The following is a 20,699-nucleotide window of genomic DNA, read 5'->3' as shown; positions in this document are numbered from 1 at the left end:
AATTGAAATAATCACATTCTAGAACAGCATGAGCAGTATGAGGAAAGATGTAATCCATTTGTTGGGCTGTCTTCTGCTGATAATGGAAAATGTGTAGCTAGCTGACTCTTAATTTTAAAAAAAAAAAAAAAAAAAAAGGCTAGCTAGTTACATTTTATGGTAGTACAATCTCAATTTAACGTCTGTGCTGAGCATGCCCAGTTAGATAAGAATACATCTACATCACACAAACCTGAGTTCTCTGAAAGGCTGGTAGAAAACAGACAAGAAAAGTAATGCTCAAAAATGTCGGATTTTAATCACCACCTTTTGAATATGAAAAAATTACTCTCACGCTCTGTCATGTTTTAACCCCAACCACCAACTAAACACCACACAATACTGGCTCATTCCCACCACCAGTATGGTGGAGAGAGTTGGAAGGGTAAAAGTGAGAAAACTCATGGGTTGAGATAAGAACGGTTTAATAACTTAAATAAAATAAAACAAAAGAATAAGAATAAATTTTAATGAAAAGGAAAATAGCAAAGGGAGATAAAATAAAACCCAAGAAAGACACATGATGCAAATGAAAACAATTGCTCACCATCAACTGACCAATGCCCAGCCAGTCCCTGAGCAGTGGCCCCTCTGGCCAAACTTCCCCCAATTTTATATGCTGACCATGACATTTTATGGTACGGAATATCCCTTTGGTCAGCTAGGGTCAGCTGTCCAAAAAATGTCCCCTCCCAACTTCTTGTACACCCTCAGCTTACTCACTGGGCGGGTGGTATGAGGAGCAGAAAAGGCCTTGGCTGTCTGCAAGTACTGCTTAGCGATAGCTAAAATATCCCTGTGCTATCAACACTATTTTGAACACAAATCCAAAATACAGCACCATAGTAGCTGCTATGAACAAAATCAACTCTACTCCAGCCAACATCAGCACATGCTCCTCTATTGCTATGGTTTTTCGGAGTGACAAGGGAATGAAAAAAAATTTTTTTGACACTTCAGTTTGAGGTTTCATGTAATAAAGTACTGAAGATCTCGTGTAAAATAAAAAATAAAATTTGACAGTAGGCTTCTGTGGGAGGCAGTAATCAGCATAATTTATACAAAAAATAAAATGACAGTGATCCTCAGCATGCACTAATGAAGGCACTAATGCTTATCATTATACAGATAAAAGCTAGATTGAGTCATGAGAAGTTGGCAGTGGCTTAGAAAAAGACGCTGAAGATCAGACACATGAGAATGACTCATTACTACCAAGTTTTATCTTAATAATGAGCTGCTTATCTGTATAACATTGAAATATTTGTCAGGTATGTTTATTATTAATAGTATAGAAGAAAAAGATACAAAATTAGTACTGTTTATTGATTGTGTATCACAATGAAATGTATCAGTGGTTCACAAAAGGAAGAGATGGGATAAAATTTCTCTCTGACCAAGTAAAAAGTTTTTAATTGGTCAGTCAAGGACAGGATATAAAAAACATACATATCTAAGGAAGGAGAAAAGTACTTATTTTATTTTAAAAGTGCAGTCAGCTGATTTCCTCTGTAGGTAGCAAACATAGTAGTTTTCCAGAAAGACTGAGTGTGCCCGGATGCTTTGGAAGACTTGGGGGAGAATGGCTGTGGGAATGTAAGGTTTCACCAAAAAGTAACGATTTTTGATGGAGGTGATAAAGCAGGGGTTCTCTCCAAGTGTGCCATGTGGGATATAAAGTAAGGAAAAGATTATGAATACCTTACTGCCATGTTCCCTGTAAGATCATAGCAACTATATCTCATTTAACCTTAGCTCAATAGAATGAGTTTTTCAAACATATTTAAAAGAATGAAGTTGAAGAAAAAAAGTATTATTTTGAAAACTGGAGGGAAAATATGCATTTTACTTTAACTTGGATTCACTTAAAGCGATTTTTAAATGTGTCGGTAACTGCTTACTGTTAAGATATTGTGAATATAAGGATAGGAAGAACTTAAACCTTATCTCTCCAACACAGCATTTGGGGTATCCAGAAGATAACAGAGTAAGTCCCCATTTCATCTGCATAGATTAGGCACCATAAAGATCAGAAGCTGTGAGCTTCTTATACAAAAAAATCACTTAGATGATTACACACCAGTTGTTTTTTCTTTCAGCTATATACACTTCCTAGTGTTTATCAGGTTATAGGTAGTTAAAATATGCAGAGTTTAAGACCAGCTTAAGTACATTAAATGTATATGTAGTTTGTGAATTGAATAAGAAAACCAATTTTTTATCAATGTGTAGAAATCAAATTAAACATAATACTGTAACATCATGAATAAGTAAAACTAAAAAAAATTATAAACAATTCATCTTGAAAAAAAAATGATGCATTTTGGCAAGCTTCTACAGGATGCAAGAGGGTAGCATATATTAAATAAAAGTAGTGAATTATACACAGTGCTATTAAAATGTAATTGTTATAAACAGGGGTTTTATACATAATCATCCACTCTCTGTAGGGGAAAGAAGAGTTCCATAGTATTCATGACACTGTGCATCTGAATAATCAAGTTTCTTATTCTTTTCTACACAGAATAATGCTCTTTTGAATACAATATACAATTTAGAATAGGCATAAATTATAACTCAACAAATAAATTGCTGTGCATTTTCTATAGATTGCAATCAGCCTGGAAAATTGAAATGAAGCGTAGCTTTTATCTTTTCTCTCTCTTTTCTTTTTTTTTCCCCCTCTAAATGTCTTTCCTTCACCAAAGAATCATTGTTTTGTGCTATCATGGATGTTCTAAGCCAGAACATTTCTGTAGATTTAAATGTAACTACTCCTACATTTATACAGTCTTAAAATTACACTCGGCCCTTTGAAGGCAACTGTGAGGATAATACGACCACTAGTGAAAATGAGTTTGACAGCCCTGTTCTAAGCTATTAAAGAAACTGGTGGTGTTACAGATGCTTTCTTTTTAGTTAAGTCTGAGTATTTCAAGGTTACATGCATGATAGATCATAAAGCCAAATACATGTTGCACACTCTGTGCATGTGACTTCCTGCAACAGGAAGGCATCCACAAGATAATCATTAAGTCAAATCTCAAAAGCTGAGGAAAGCACTTGCTCTGCCAGGTCATGTAGTTTTTAAGTAATGCTGTCAATTATGAATCCAATTTTGTATACTCAGTATGCAGTTTCTAAAGTAACATAATATTTTAGATATGAACCTTTTGGTTTTTTAATCTATCACTTAAAGCCAAGAAGGACCAAGCCAATGTTAAAGATACACAATTGGATTTAGTTCACATCCTAGCTCTGGTATATTCTGTTACTTGCCCTGATGGATTTTTTCAGATCACTTCTCTCTACCTTTGTGTTTTTGTGAAATATAGTTGCTGTTATTCATACTCTGTGAGGATCTGTCAAGATGTTTTATTCATTAATGCTTAAAAAGTCATGTGCTACATTCTGAAGCATTTATTCATAGGGTATATATGGGTGTACAAATGAACAGTCCTACTATATATGTTGCTTAGTATTCTTTGTATTGCTAGTTTTTTGACCTTTGGAAGATTATGAAAGGAAGTTTTCATGTAGTAAATAGACACTTTTTTAATCTTTAAAAAGTTTGATGTGCTTCATTTTCACTACCATCAAACTGTGCTGTAAATAACCATACTGCTACATTTTAAACCTCTTCATTTGTGTTTTCTGTATATTAGTTCAATGAAAAAGTTTGTTGTTGTTTATATTTTTTTTTTCCTTCCTGAACAGAACAGAAAAAAAAAAGAAAACCAATTTTTTTTTTGTTGTAATATATACTTTCTTGGTTTACTCACATTGCAGTTACCATGCTGTGTTGGTTGGTTGGTTGTTTCCTGAAAAGTTCAGGAATAGAATTCAGGGTAACAGTAGTAAGGTACATCTGTTGACATTGTAGTTGTAAAGCTTACAGTAGAAATTCACTCATGTCAGTATTTTCAGAAGGTGCATATTAAGTGTGTTAGATGCGGGTGACACAAACTCTGTTTCCTTTATAATGGAAGCTCTGACAAAAACTCAGATTCTAAATATTATGAACCAGCTTTTAATGAACAGTTTTTGAAGAGTACCACAGAAGGACATTATACTACACAGAAAATAAAGTTTAACTACCTATGTATGAAAAAATTCTACCTATATCTACTTCCAATACAAAACTGAATGAAGTATTGACCATTTTTGTTTCCTCAACTGAAAAGATGGCATTAAAATTCTCCATTTATGTATTATTATTTGTAAAGAGTGCAAAAGGAAGTATGAAAGTAATGATGTTTGAGTTGCCTTGTGATTTATAGATTTTTTAAAAGAAGAATATTTTTATCTTTTTTTTTTTTTTTTCTCTCTCTTCCTATTTTTACTTGTCTTTCCTCTGATTTACCCTAGTGCTTGGAAAAGGCTGTTTTCAGTGTTTCATCTTCTCAGCTGAGAAAGAAGTTTGTGGAATGAGTGAGCACATGCTTTTGAACAGACAAATGAGTAGAACAAAAGCAGCTTCAGGAAAAAAGGGTCTACAGTGACCAAAGGGACATCGTGCTGTTTCCCTGGGGCACTGTGTACTCACATCCCAGCATGCTTTGCAGCTTCCCTCAATAGAAATACTGAATGTCCTATATAGTGTTATCCACAGTGACCATATGCAGAAAAAGGAGCTGCAATAAATTTATAGACTTTATAACAAGCATACACAGAATTGCAATTGCACTACATCCTTGAAACAAATTTGTTCCAAATCCTTGATTAAATTACTGAAATTTGCAGATATGTATTTAATGTTTTTCAGTCTTTCTACTATAAGAATAAGAAAAATCAAGTATCAGTTTTCCAAGATATTAGGGACTTGAGGAGTTTATTTCAGGCGAAACTGATGTATACTGATTCTTTCCCTGCCCCCTCTGCAAGTTACTTTTTATTCTTCTGAAATGGTATTTTAAAATGTTTCCAGATCCTGTGATCACAAAGGTTTATTTTTGTCATTCTTATCATTGCTCTAAAAGGCATTCAATAAGACAGGAAAGAAAAGTGGTAAATTATTTGTTGGGCTTTTTTTCAGCATGTTTACACAAGTGTTTCCCCTCTTCTACTTTTTATTTTTCCTCATCAGCTTTAACAGAAGGGAGTTAATAAACTCACAGAGATGAATTATAAACAACTGACATGCTATTGATTTCATGACTTACGTGGATGCAAAAGAAAATAAGATTTTTCACTAGCACTGACTCCTCCTTGTGCTTGTTTTTCCTCATGTTTGCCCATCCTCTTTCTTTGCTCTTCATAAGAAACAATGAGAGTGGAAGATGGGGTTGCAGTTTAGCCTGTGTTTCTTTTTTTTGTTGTTGTTGTTTTTTGGTGTTGTTGCAGACTGTGTAAATGCTATACATTCACAAAAATCTGTGACATTACCTTGCTTGTGCTTGGTGTTTATCTAGATGCCTATGTGTGTACCTGAAATCCAGAACCTTTTAAGGTCTGATCACTGATTATTCAGGAGAAAATCATTTTTGACTCCTGCAGACAAGTTTTCTAGATCCCAAATTCAGTTTCCTTAATCCCTGCTTAAAAACAAAGCGTCAGATCTGTTGCTGTTTATTGAGTTAAATGGCATTAAGGAAAAAAAAAAAAAAAAAAAAAAAAAAAGAAGAAAAGTGGCTAAAAATTTAGTAACACAATAAATGCACACATTCCATTAAAAAGTCCATAATGACAAAAATACTCAGTAGTTTAGTGAAATATATTTGCAGAAGGTAGGACTATAAGTGATTTGAGATCAGAAACATTTTCTATCAGTTTGTCCCATTCCCCACATTAATTTTATTTTCCTTCTAGCTTCGAAGTGCCTACACAAAGACAAAAAAGCACATCTGCCTCCTTGAGAAGATTCTTTTTCACGCAATGTCATAACCAACCCAGGCTCTCAAAGTGACATGCAAGACTTTCTGTACCCTTCTCCCTCCTCTATGAAATATTTCACAATGGAAAAGAAGTGTTAGGCTCCTCCGGGTGATTTCTGCTCAGCCAAACTAATTCCATTATCCGTTAGCCATGTTTACATCAGGCTAACAGCTAATAACTCATGTGGAACTCTGTAACCATCTTTAATCTTGTTCTTCATCCAAACCAGTGCTCCAGGAGCCCAGCTTTCTGTGATTATTAATAGTGATGGGTAAGTGTTCTGTCAGGCTGCTGCTCACAGAATCAGAAAGAGGCACAAGGTCAGCCCTTTCAGACCAGCTCTCTGGAGTGACATATGGTAATCTCAGGTGCTCGACCTCCTCAGGGGAAGAGCTGGCTGTCTCCTACAGAGTCTCAAAATAGTCATATAGAGCTTGTTCTCATACACTCCATTAAATAGTCAGATTTTCAATTCTTGAAAATTTGGAGATAGAGGTAGAGAGTATTGTGATGGATGAAAAGTCTGCTGTCAGCTCAGTGGCAGGCTGTTTATATCCAAGTGAGTCTTTTTTGTAGTAAAATGATCTTACAGAAGATTTCTGAATCCCAGTAAGCACACAAATACTGAAGTATACTCTCAGAATGAAATATAGCGTGAACAAGACATTGTAAAAAAATTACTTTTTAATACTTTTCTGACTGACTTAAATGGTTCAGAGTACCAACAGTATTATAGAGCAATAATTATTCCATGTTAAATTGGTAAAATGTTTATGTATGAGTACTTGAAGGTATGAATAGGTACTATAATTCTCATACATGTTTATGTAGACAGGAAAAAAATATTAGTCTTAATATAATAACATCAAGTTACAGCTTTAACCTTAGAGACTATTGCATAAGAGAGACTGAAGTAATGGGAAGAAGTTATTTAAGCAGTTTCTATTCAACAGGGTAAATCTGCTCTATTGTTACAATCAGAATTAGTGGAGTGTAAGCAACTGAAGGATAAGTGATCACACTTTTCATCCGAGACAGTGCTTAAGAAGCCTGTTTTTCTCAACGGAATAAAAATGATGGGCAAGTATCCTGCCAAACTTCAGTTTGTGAAATTTAAACAAGGACAAAAGGAGACCTTGCTAAGGAATCTGTAATTTATGCAGCTTTGAAATGCTGAATCTACTTATAGGGATGTTACTACTTTTGTGATTTATTTATTCTTTTGTTTAAAAAACAAGAAAACGCACACATAAAAACAACCAACCAACCAAAACACAACAACAACCAAAGAAACAAAAATCCCAGATATGATAAAACCCTTCACTACAGTTATTTGGTCATGTAAGTTTGTCAAAAACAAAAAACAAAGCTTAGGATCAAAATCATCCCTATACTCTGTGCATATACTATGTTCTGCAACAGTTTCTTATTTATTCCAATGTAAAATCTTTATGTCAGAAGTAGGCAACCAGATCCTTATCATAAGAGATATCATATCTGCAAACAGATAACGGTTAATTGAATAAAAAGGAAAATATAGGGATATAATTGGATCTGTGAACTTGTAGATTGTCTCTTGGCAGAAGTGGAAACCAATCTGCTAACTCAGTTAATGTTTAAAACTGGACTGTATCACCATATTGTAAAGAACAATTACAAAGTTTTATGAGTAGGCATAAGGACTTTAAAATGTTTTCAGGCATTTGAGTTGATAATTTAAATACTAAGTCTCTTCCAAGTTTTCTTTCAAAACTTTTAATAGTTTTCTTCACAACAATCTAGCTCATTATAAAATTCATAGCTGGTAAATAAGCATTTGGGACCAAATTCAGAATTAATTTAGCAATATATACATTAAAAAAAAAAAAAAAGATAATGTAATTTTGTACAGACCCACAAGTTCTTGAACAAATTATTTTGGTATATGAAATTGGCACTTTATTCACTTTTCTTTGAAGTTGTTGGTTTGTAGCTGTGGGACTGTGGAGATATTATGCAGGCTTCAAAAGTTTTGTGAATGACTATATAATATAATTAAAATACAGAATAAGAATATAGAGCCAGATTCAGATCTCCACTACATTAAATGCAGGATAACATGACTGATTTTCCTTGCATCACAAAACTGACATTGGAAATTGACACTTTTCAGCTCTTTACATTTTTTAATTAGTGTAATCATGTATTGCTTTAGTGGATAAAGAGCAAAATATAGAATAAAAAAAATGGGTAAGATATTTATTTTTCAGAAAAAACAAGGTCAAATGCAATATAGATCTGTAAACCATTTTTCACTCTTTTTTTGGTACAGAATGAAGTGTAATCTGTTTAATCCAATTATCTTTATTGTTTCTCTGTCTTAAATCAGGAGCCACCAGGCTTTGGGTGGCAGTGATTTTGTAAGACAGAAATCTTAATTGAATTAGTAGTTTTTGACTCGAAGCAAGAACTTTCTGTTACTGTATGTAATGAGGAGCGATGAGAGGAGAACACAAATGGATGAAGAAAGCAAAGCCAGGTTGGTTTGCCAGCCTGTATAGCTGGTGTAAACATACAGGTTTGCCAAGAAACTTTGAGTTGACAGCATCATAAAAATTCATGCAAATAAGTGTTTCATGTCACAACTCAGCATTTAATGCATGAAAATGATGCTGATTTTAGAAAATTAAAGTGTCATTTTATGGACAGAAATATTTAGAGCTGGTGTGTTGTAGCATTCAATCATGGGAACGTAAGTACAGACTGGCTTCAATATCTTTCCTTCAGAGACCTTGCTCTTCCTGCCAGGTTCCAGGAATGCTGTAGCCTCCTTTGCATAATGCTTTTTGCTACTGAGTGTTTTGTGCATGTAGCTACTGAATTTCTGGAGCCATTGCCCATCATGGGGAAGGAAATAGATTTTGCCTGTCTTCTAGTATATGTTAAACCAGACGGATTTCTGGCTTGAGTTCTGTATTGAAAATTACTTTTACCATTTTCCGCCTTTGCTTTGTTGGATGGCATCTTGTAATCTTCCTGTTTAGTTTTTACCTCCCATAAGTGATAACTCCAATTGGACTGTATTCCATTTAATATTCCATTTAATCTATGACAATAGTGACTCCAGAATAATGGGCTACTGGTGTACATTTTTTTCTCTTTTTTTTTTTTTTTTTCCCTAGTGTTTTTGTTCATAAAGGTTTGCAGATTTTTCTACTATTAGAAGAGAATGGAAAACAATTGTTACATAATATTGCATCATACAGTTTTTATGAGAGACCTTACACTAGATTGCTTTATTGTATTAAAAATAGGGTTTTCTCTTTTCTGTTTAGAGATCCCTTTGGAAACAATGTCAGTCATATTTACTTTTTAACAAACAATTGAAAGATCTCGAAGGTCAAAAAGAGAGAGCTTTCCACCTGCTGAAGTTTCCTACTTCATATAACCCTAATAGAGTATATTTCATATTAAATCTAATTTCATTATTGTTGCTACTGTATGCACGCCTCTTTTTTTTTTTTTTTTCCCCAAACGAAAAAAGAAGAATTTTTGAAGTTATATTTGGGTTTTTCCAGTGAAGACCTATCAGATTAACTCTTCCAGTGAGGCCTAGAATCCCTCAGTATAGACATAGTCTTTCCACCCTACACTATCAATAAGATGCAGTCTCATGTGGAAGATGCAACACGACTAGTGAAGGGACTTGAACATAAGACCTATGGGGAGAGGATAAGGGAGCTGGGGTTGTTTAGTCTAGAGAAGAGGAGGCTTAGAGGTGACCTCATCACTCTCTATAACTACCTGAAGGGAAGTTATAGCCAGGTGGGGATTGGTCTCTTCTCACAGTCATTCAGCAATAGGACAAGGGGACATGGGCTTAAACTCTGCCAGGGGAAATTTAGGATGGATATTAGAAAGAAATTCTTTACAGAGAGGGTGGTCAGGCATTGGAATGGCCTGCCCAGGGAGGTGGTGGACTCGCTGTCCCTGGAGGTTTTTAAACTCAGATTGGACATGGCACTTAGTGCCATGATCTAATAAACGGACTAGAGTTGGACCAAGTGTTTGACTCGATGATCTCTGAGGTCTTTTCCAGCCCAGTCGATTCTGTGATTCTGTGATTCTGTGATACATCCCCCCTAACCTCAAAATCCTAATGCTATTGATTAAAATTTTGCATGAAAGAGGACTTCCATTGTGTTGAGAGTCCACCACGGTGGTAAGCCTTAAGCTTCTCTGCTGTGATCAGAAATCAAAGCAGTAATTCTACCGCTAAAATTCCCTTGGGAATAACCATCTTCTGAAATCCAGGCTTATGCCACCATAGCTGCTGATGGGTGTTTTTCAGAGCTGAGATTTTTTATGGGCAGAAAGTTTATGATTCCAGGATGCAAGTCAGCCTGTTACAGCTCTTGGGTTATCTGACCAGCAGCTCCTGTTTGTGGAAAGAGGAGACATGTCTCCTGACACGTAGCAGCAGCAGCTATGTAACACATCATATGGCTAACAAAAGTAATACTCTCTACTGCATCACCACTGAAAGCTATATCACCATTTTGGTGTTAAAAGACAAATTTCATCTCGTTCTTATACAATGAAGGAGGTGTACCAATCTTGACTTTGAAAGTGGTAGATTTTTTATTTCTCATTGCAGTAGTACAATAACCTTACCAAATCAGTATCAGAAGAAAAAAAGAAAATATCGTCAAAGAGTGTATGAAAGGATTGGCCATTTAAAATTGGTATTCTTCTACTATTATAATGTATTCTTTCCAATTTCTTTTCTTCTTTAAATCTCAGTAAGCATCAAATTCTACTTTTCACAGCTTTACATTTTTCTGACTTTCTTAGTTGTGCAGTACTTTTTGAGCACTGCAGTGAGAATTTGATAAGCAAGGACTATTTATTCCATTAATAGCTTACTTTTCAAGAATACAAAATATGTATTAGCATCTGTTGTGTTTGAAATTTATCTGGTCAGAGTTAAATTTTGATCACTTTATTCCTCCTGCATGGCTCTCTATAACCTCAAGAAGCATCTGGGTCATATTAGAATACATTTTATTTCATTTCCTTGTCAAAGTTAAATCTATAGTTCCAGTTTTGACAAGAGAAAATTTAAAAATGAAGCATGGAATGTGAAAGCACTGCAGTAAGTGCTTTACATTTCAAGATCAATGTTACTGGCACACAGTCAAAATAATAGAAAGTGCATGTGTGTTTTGTACGGGGAGATTATACTTTTTGGGATAATGTGTTATGTTCAGGGTTTTTTTGGATGGAAGAATACACTTAGTTTTCTTATTTCTACATCCAGACACTGGACCACTGCATTTTGTAGAAAGTGTCAGATCTACTAAGTAGGTTTTGGTTTTGTTTGTTTGTTTTTTTTCCACTGGAGAACAGTCACTCTGTTGTTGAGGATTTCTTTTAGAGTGTTTATGGTATGGAAAGGGAAACTTGCACCATAAAAAAACCTGAGGAAGCAATATAATTGGTGATGTCCTTCAGAAATGCTTAGTCTTTATATTAATTCAGAAGTGGAAAAGATTTTTACACCGTATTGGAAAAGTTGATCTATGTTAGTCAGCGGTCAATATATTTGGTGCTTTTTCCTGACAATTTACCGCTCTTAGGTATACCTGGAAGACATACACTTTCATTTCTCTTATGTATATGTAAATATAACAGATAGAAACAACATAAAATAAAGAAAATTTATTGTCCTCAAAATTTCTGGATTAAGGACCAAAGCAAATATAGTTGTCATGGAAGCTTTTTCTGCTTAATGGGGAGGTTGTATCATATGAATGACTGAGAAATATTTGATTTTTGAAATAAGTTGAAGAAAAATAGAGACCTGAGGGTTTTGCCTCGATTTCCTAGTATATTTTTTAAAAAATCAATAAGAGCTTGGTAGGAGATTTTTTAATATTTGACTTTGGATTTGCTCTAGGGAAAAGAAAGATTTTTTTTTTTTTTTTTTTTTTTTTTTTCTTTGTGCTGTGGAATGTTTAATCTTCGCAGAACAGAAGGGACATCTGGCTAGTAAAAATTTGCTGCTTCCCTTAGGCTGAAAGGGATATCAACTCTGAAATAAAAAATAAATAAATAAATAAATAAATAAATAAATTCCTAGTTTTGATGCAGCTACTTAAAAATTCTCCAGTGTTCTTCAGAGTCAGATTAGTCACAGTTTGGTCTCTGCTTCAAAGATCCCTTCAGAAAGCAAATGTGAACTAAGGCATCACTGAGGATGCTATATGTTCCATTTCCAGTAAGCACATCGTAAGTTTTAACACTGCATATATTCCAGCCTCTGATCAGTGCCCTGTGCTAATATGTATCTAAACACTTGTCCTGTTTTTCCGAAAATACTCTGCACATACATCCCATGACTGAGAGCATCTTTGAGAAGCAGACCTATTTAATTCAGGTGTCTAATTATAAACTTAATGTCTTGTGTTAGCTGTTGCATTTTAATAAACAAGACAGTACCATTTTCTCTCTTTTCCCTTCGCCCTCCTCTAAATACCAGTTCTAAATTTTGCTACAGCAGATAGGAGAGGGTGATAAGGAAGGCGACTCATAACTGAGCAGTAAAAGGCTTAGTTGATCAATGTGTTGACAAGCTGGAATGCTGATGCTGTATTTTGTTCTTAATTTATGTAACTGGAGCCTGTTAGACAACTGGGGTGCTACACATCTGTGTATTTATGGGGCAATTAGCAATTCCCTGCACCTTGTCTGCAGGTTCACGTACATTGTGGTGTGGATATTTCTCAGTAGTAGAAAATATGAAAGTCTCTGTAATCTGACTGCAGGCTTTTATTTGCATAAATGTAATTCAGGTTGTTTCTGAACAAGGCCTGAATAAGTAAGTCTCTTTCATTGATTAACTAAGAGCCACTTTAGCCAACTCATTCATTAAGAAATGATCACAGTAATTCCTTCTGCTCTGATTGTCTGCTGCTTCCAGGAGTTACTGCCCAGTCTGGCTGCCAACTATTGCCCCAGATGCGGACTTGTTAAATATTTAATTATCATTAGTGATGCCTGAATGCCATGATGACTAACAGAGGTATCTGAGACATAGAGCCTTTTTCACTGAGCTGGGAGGGGCCTTCAGAAGGCATAATACTTTCTCTGTTTGGGGGGCATATGTGTCTTAGAAGATCAAGTGCCTAGTCTGTGCCAGTGGCAAACCTGAATGTTAGAACCTCGTTTTTTCTTTTTGTTTCCTTTGGTGACAATAGATTTCTGAGTTTTCCATCATTACGCAAACCAATATAGCAGAAACATCATGATAAATACTCAAACATATGAAATTTCAGTCATTGTGAGGTGGAAAGCAGGAGTTTTCAAATGTTTGGCAAAACAGAAAAGAAAAATACAGGGATAGCCTACTTCACCAGTATTATCGAAATTTAGTTATGGCTCTCAAGTGGATGATCTCAGTGCCAGTCCAGGTTCTGAATTTTTCAACATGGATTCTCTCTTGCATATGCCAGGTGAGAGGTGTGTCTGCTGGACTCCTTTCCCGTCTCCCTCTTGCTTCAGTCCTCACCCGAAATTCTTTTCTCTCTGTGTGTCTGAATGAAGCTAGTGGGTAAATAGGTGGAAACACATCTGACAGCTTAATGGGTGCTGAGGTATACAGGGTTGCAAGTACTGAATCAATGCAAAACTCTTGTTGATCACATGAGTTTGTTGCATTATGATTCATCTGCAAAACCAAAGCAATAATAAAGCCAGTAATGGTCGATGTTGTCTCAAAAGCAAAACTTTATTAAATTTCTAAGTTTCAAGGTTTAGGGTTTAATGCTCTTTAATGCCACAAACCATATAAAAAGTGTATGTGTATCAAAAAGGGTAGAAACAAAGAATTGTTTTAGTTCTTTTTGAAATGGAAAATAAGATTCTTCCTGGGGATAAAACCCTTCCAGGGATTTGAAAAGCTCTAATATCAGAGAAAATTTTAACTAAAGTGAAGCAAAGTCATAAAAGCAGTTCAGCTGGAATTTCTCTAAGCTACAACCTTTTACTTTCTTTCATACCACCAATTGCTTTTAACACCTTACTAACACCCAGCAAAGCAAATACTTAATTTCATGGTGATTTATTTGTTCACTTTATATTTCTGAATAAAGCGTCACAAAATTAAGAGAAATAATTTTACCATCTCTGGTAAGGGAAGGTAGGAAGATGAATATTTGTAGAGAATATTAGAGAGATAAATTAATTAATTTACAGCTATATTTTGTAAAGTTCACTGTGTAAACTGAGCTTTCTTTAGCTTTCTTTCTTTCTCCGTATGAAGTGTTAGAGAAAGGAATATTGTACAGATAACAATTGTGTCACCAGACAAAGTCAGTTTATTATATCTGTGATAAGGTACGGTCCAAAAACATTAACATTTAGAGATTTAGATGAAAAAAAAAAATCATGTTAATATTCAAGATATCATAGGTAAACTTCTTTTTTTATTTTTTTTAACTAGATAAAAATGCTGTTTTCTAAACAGTTTTTATTTGGTGCATTTAATATCTATTAAATATCTGCATATTTATTGCTATTCATTTATAGGTCTTTAGAGTACAGAGCATATCTTGTTCCTTGAAAGCATTCTAAGGATTTCACCGGGTACTTGAAGCCCATAGTGGCTCCAACAATTCAAACTACTTTTATTTAGAAGAATAGAACATACAGTTGTATTTTTTTTTCCCATGTTAACAAGTGCAATTATTAGTAATAATAAATAGAGGCGAATGCATTTATAAAGAAGAAATTGGGATATTATCTGAAAAGTGAACCATAAGTATCTCTATAATTCCTTGGAACTTTCAAAAATTTCTTGCCTAGGAGGAAAAGAAGAGAGTATGGCAAATGAGAAAGTTTATTTTGGCTTATCTACTGGCTTGGCACAAACAACAATAGTCATCTTCATTAAAAAGACTTGGTTGCAGTGCTTGTGGACAAGGCTTTGAAACTTCAGAAAACCAGTAAGCACCTGGTCCTAATGAATAGGGCAAGGAAGATTCACCCAGGTTGGCACTTTAACAACCTGGCAGTTGCATCTATGAATGTTGTGGGAGTGACAAATATTGCCTATATCTTCAGGAAGGTTAAGCAGCCTCATCTAAGTGCCTGAGAAAGTAGCTGCCTATCTGCTGTAGCTGTCCCTGACTGAGAGGGGAGTTGGACTACGTGGACTCAAGAAGTCCCTTCCAACCCCACCCATTCTACCTTTCTGTGATTCTGTGATGAGCAAAACCACACAGTGGTTCATACATCAGAGGCTACTTTGGGGAAATATATGTTTATTTCCACCAAGGCAACAGCTGCCACCATCTTTTTTCAGTGCAGAGTATTAGCCTTCTAGCTTAGTCTTTGGCCAGTACTCCATTTCTACCTGGAAAAAAAAAAAAAAAAAAAAAAAAAAAAAGTATGTCTGCATTGTGTCCTCTAGGAAGGTTAATTCACTAATTTCAGGGAAGTATTTGATTTAGGTTGCTCCAGACTAAATGTGTCAATCTTTCTACCTTGAGGCTTGAAGGTATTTCTTTAGTACCAAAGGACTGTGCCCTTAGGTATTATAATATATCTGATTGATTGGCTGCAATCTATAATACTGCGGGTATGACATTATCCTCTCTCCATAATGCTGTTCTTTGTGAGTTCAGCTGAGGTGCAGCTTCATCAGGGACTTCTTTCAGCACTTTGTTTCACTGAGCTTAATCTTAAAAGGGCATTATTGATTTCCTATCTAAACCACAGTTTTGAAACAACAGTTTGTAAATAGACAAATTTATACTTAATATAAAAATAAAATAAATGTCTTGAACTAAGTTATATAAATCATAAACCACCTATCCTCTATACAGTTGCACTTTTACTGTAGCACAGAGAAAGCTCAGACAAAAATCAGAGAAAAACTTTACTTAAATTTCAAGCAGAAAAATAAAATAAATCTCTGCTTTTTTTGAAGACTGAGGATATTGAATGAAACAGTTTTTGGAAATACATGTTTAATTTTAATTAACACTGTTTTATCTGACTATTAAAATATTTGAAAGCAGGATGTTAAAGGAAAAGCATAATAAGAATATAAGAATAATAAGAATATATGTTTCCTATTTGTTCTGGGTTTGTCTGGGATAGAGTTAATTTTCACAGGAAGCTGGGAGGGGACACAGCCAGGAGGGCTGACATTCAATTCTTACTTTTTTAAAAAAAAAAAAAAAAAATGTAAATAAGCTTTCAAAGATTGATGAGATTTTGGATTTCATTTTTAAAGTTGTCTATTTCCTGTATTTTTTTCTAATACTGGGAGATGGGACGTGTATGTATGAAGAACAAAAGAGAGACAAAAGAATACTTACCTGTCGTTTATTAAATTAAAACAAGTACTTGTATGACTGAAATTATAGAAATACATTCACACCAATTACGAAAGGTCCACTTGTGTACCATATGGGGAAAAAAGGGGTCAGTAAGAAGAAGGCTCTAATAATTTATGTTGCTGAGTGTGGGTGTTATACAGATGACAAGACCTGTTTCTCTCCTAATATATTATTTTCTTGTCCTCTTAATTTAAAATTTAGAAGGATAGGAAAGAATCTGAAAGGAAAACTATTTTCACAAATAAGGTTTGCATTTATTTTTCTCGTCAAGAAAGATAAGGCTGCAGTAGTGTCAAACAAATGAGCACTCTATTTCCTCTTGAACCTCTTCATCTGTTGTCTGTGTTCAACCTTAATCACTGAAATTCACTGCAAGCATCTGTTATAAAATTAATCCATTAGTCTTAAATTTGTGAAATGAATGGTTGCACACAAGAAACATGAGTATTTATAACGATGAAAGTTAGACAAGAATGTTGATTTATCTTTTTAGAGACTGTACACAAAATGACTCGCGGTTGCTTTCAACATCTCTGAGTTTAATCACTGATTTAGCTTGGGAACACTTTCAGATTGACTGAGAAGTGGAAGGTTTTACTTAAGTGAAAGGTTTCATGAATGGCTATTAGCTATTCACAGACAACTCTGATATTTGGTGAGTTTTCATGAAACACATCTGTTTCTGAACAACAAAAAACAGATGACAATTACTTTGGCTGAATTTATTTATAGGTGAATGTACTCTTCAGAAAGAATAACTGTTGAGCCACCTCGGTTGCTGTGATGACCTTTTATTCCCATGCTGTAACGGTGGGCAAAACAAATGGTTTTAAAGAACAGAAATAGAAGCCCTAGTCTTACTATTTCTAATGCTTTAAAACTGATGAAAGATTTTTTATTAGTTCATCAATAATAAGAAAAGTGTCATGGGCTCCTAAAAGAGCATACCTAGGTAGGGTGAAAACAAGCCAAAAACAAGTTGTGAAAAGAGATAAACTACTAAGTATAAGCTGTGTTTATGATTGAGCATTGGAGTAAGACAAGTATATATTGGTGATTCCAGAATACTGAGAGGCCTGAGCTGAATGTTCTCACAGTTAAGAAAATCCATGGATTGTCTCTCTGTGCTGTTGTCTCCAGTATTACCTGTTAATATTCATAAGACTAAAGGCTTTAATCTCCTTGGGCAAAATCATTGTCTGTCATGCTTTCCTGAGGAGGCTGCCATTCTCTGAAATTACATAATTCAATACTTTTAGCATGAATCTACTAACATTTCAGAAGATCAAAAATGTAAAAATTCACCTGAAAGAACAAGTCAAGTTAGGGATTTCGACAATCTATTATGGAAAGGAATATTAAGGATTAGATACTTAATACTATGGTGAGGGAGACAGAGACATTTCAATCTATTTTATCCAAATCACAATAATTGTCAAGAGAAGACCCACATTTTCAATTTTAAGTGTCTGAGGTTATACAAAAAGTTTGTGTTAAGTATTAGTTGTGCCATTATATACAAAATACAGCAACAAATACCTGCAATAGCTCATTCTATAATACATGTCCTTCAGCTAGTTATGTAATTTAGTAGTCCTTCTAACAGAAGAAACTATGAGTTATATCAAATTTACTAAAATCAGTCTGAGCAGCAGCAGAAAGTCTTTTACCTGAAGTAGTTGGTATAATTTTTGACAGGTTAGAAAAAACAGAAATACCCTAAGAAGTGAAAAAAAAATATGTTACAGAGCACATTTGTTTTAGTATCCTGTGTTACTTACAAAATTATAAATATGTTTCAGTTGCAGCCTGAGATTTGTCAATATATTACTAATGGTTTGACATGTTGATTAGTTTATCTTTCTCATCACATATATTTGTTCAGAAAAACACAGGATGGTAGAATGAAGGTTGGTTTCCTGATTCTCTACATGTTAGCATTGACATTGACAGATTCCTACCAGAAATGAAAATTTTTGTAATTCATCAAAAATAAAGATTCTAGATCATTGACAAAGTAGATATACGTTCACCATAGTACTTTTCTGAGACAAGACCAACACAACATGATATAAGACAGAACAAAAATAAAGTTAGTAATGTTACTTTGTCATCTGACCATCTTCCAAAAGTAAACTTTGTGTTGTCCTGAGGCATTTAATTTCTTAATTTTAACTGATAATTAAACTGTAGATCTGCATTATATATTTACAGAGTAGTACGGTCCTGGATTTGAATCTAACCACAATAAACATGAAATTTTAACCTGTAGTGAAAATTTCATTTTACCTGAATTAACTGTCAAGAGTTCAGTGAATCATGGAGCTTTGTGCATTGAGTGAATTATTTTAATTTATATAATTAAAGTTTCAGTCTTTTTTTTTTTTTTTTTTTTTTTAACAATTACCTACCCAATATTATCAAGCATGTTTTTCAGTCAGACACGATAATTTCCCATGTAGAGGATGATGGCTCAGTGGCTTGTGTTTGAGACATAAATTGTCTCCTATAGCTAATGATGACAAAGCTGACACACTATATATAAGAAGTTGTGTATACAACTGTTTGGGTTTTTTTTTTTTTGCACTCACACAGCATATTTTTATATTTCTTGTTTTCATTACTTTTTATATAACTCTCACCATTGTACAGCTACACTTTTTCTAGAAGTATGTATCATTTGATTTTGTTATGTTACTAAACTCTATTAAGTAATCACTTTTTTAAATGCTAGAAAGCCAATCACAGAATGGTTGGGATTGGAAGGGACCTTCTAAAGCAGGTTCACAGAGTAGATTGCACAGGAATGCATCCAGATGGGTTTTGAATGTCTCCAGAGAAGGAGACTCCACAACCTCTCTTGGCAGCCTGTTCCAGGGTTCTGTCACCCCCAAAGTAAACAAGTTTTTCCTCATGTTTAGATGGAACTTCCTATGCTTTAGTCTGTGCCCGTTGCCCCTCATCCTATCATTGGGCACCACTGAAAGGAGTCTGATCCCATCCACTTGACATCTACCCTTGAGGTATTTATAAGCATTAATAAGGTCCCCTCTGAGCCTTCTTTTCTCCAGGTTGAACAGACCCAACTCTTCAGTCTCTCCTCATAAGAAAGATGCTTCAGACCCCTAATCACCTTTGTAGCCCTCCACTAGACTCCCTCTAGTAATTCCTTGTCCTTCTTAAAATGGAGAGCCCAGAACTGGACACAGCGCTCCAGATGCAGCCTCATCAGGTCAGAGTAGAGGGGGAGGATAGCCTCCTTCAACCTGCTGGTCACACCCTTCTTAATGCATCCCAGGATACCATTGGCCTTCTTGGCCACAAAGGCACATTGCTGACTCATGGTCAACCTTTTGTTCAATGCTACTTTCCAGCAGGTCTGCCCCTAGCCTGTACTGATAACTGGGGTTATTCCTCCCCAGGTGCAGCACCCTACACTTGCCCTTGTTGAACTTCATTAGGTTCTTCTCTGCCCAGTCCCTCAGCCTATCCAGGTCTTCCTGGATGGCAGCACAACCTTCTCGTGTGTCAGTCCTTCCTCCCAGTTTGTTATCATCACCAACTTGCTGAGGGTGCACTCAGTCTCTTCCTCCAGGTCATTGATGAACAGGTTGAACAGGACTGGACCTAATACTGACCTCTGGGGAACCCCACTAAATAGAGGCCTTCACCCAGACTTTGCACTGTTGATCACAACCCTCTGAGTTCTGTCATCCAGCCACTTCATGATCCATCTCATCGTGCATTCATCCAGCCCACACTTCCTGAGCTTGCTGATGAGGATGTTGTGAGACAGTGTGAAAAGCCTTGCAAGTCAAGGTAGACAACATCCAGTACTTATTATTAAAGCATGTCTGTGGAGCTATAATACATTTATTATTGTAATGCTTAGAAATGCCAAACATAATTATACTCTTCTCCAATATCAGGCACTTCGTAAATACTTTTATTGGATACTGGTATATGACCTGTTTCTTGTGCTGTAATATATCTTTTTAGCAAACTTCCTATGAATTTGCTAGAAGAATAGTCATACTCAAAGATCAGGGACATCATTCTCATCTCACTTTGGATTTATGCCAGTAAAAACTCAATAGAGTACTCCAGATCAATATTGCCATCATTCCATATATCTATAGTCATAACTGAAATTGGAATTGAACTCTTAACTCAGTATAGAAAATACTGCTCTGTAAACAACCATTGAATAAAGAGGTTGGCTTTGGCAGTCAAATCTAAAAATCCTAGCCTTAATCAAACTCATATTTTTCTTGCCAAGTTGAATAATTAGTTACTTTGTATCCAGTACAATATTTGACATGAAATATTAGGATTTGGGGACTTTCATAATAGAATTTAACAAAGGAGAGCTGAAATCACCTTATTGGAAGAAAAAAGCTG

This window comes from Nesoenas mayeri, assembly GCF_963082525.1.
Source record: "Nesoenas mayeri genome assembly, chromosome: 2".
Classification (NCBI taxonomy): domain Eukaryota; kingdom Metazoa; phylum Chordata; class Aves; order Columbiformes; family Columbidae; genus Nesoenas; species Nesoenas mayeri.
The sequence above is the reverse complement of the archived record's forward strand: the minus strand, read 5'-3'. Positions refer to the sequence as shown.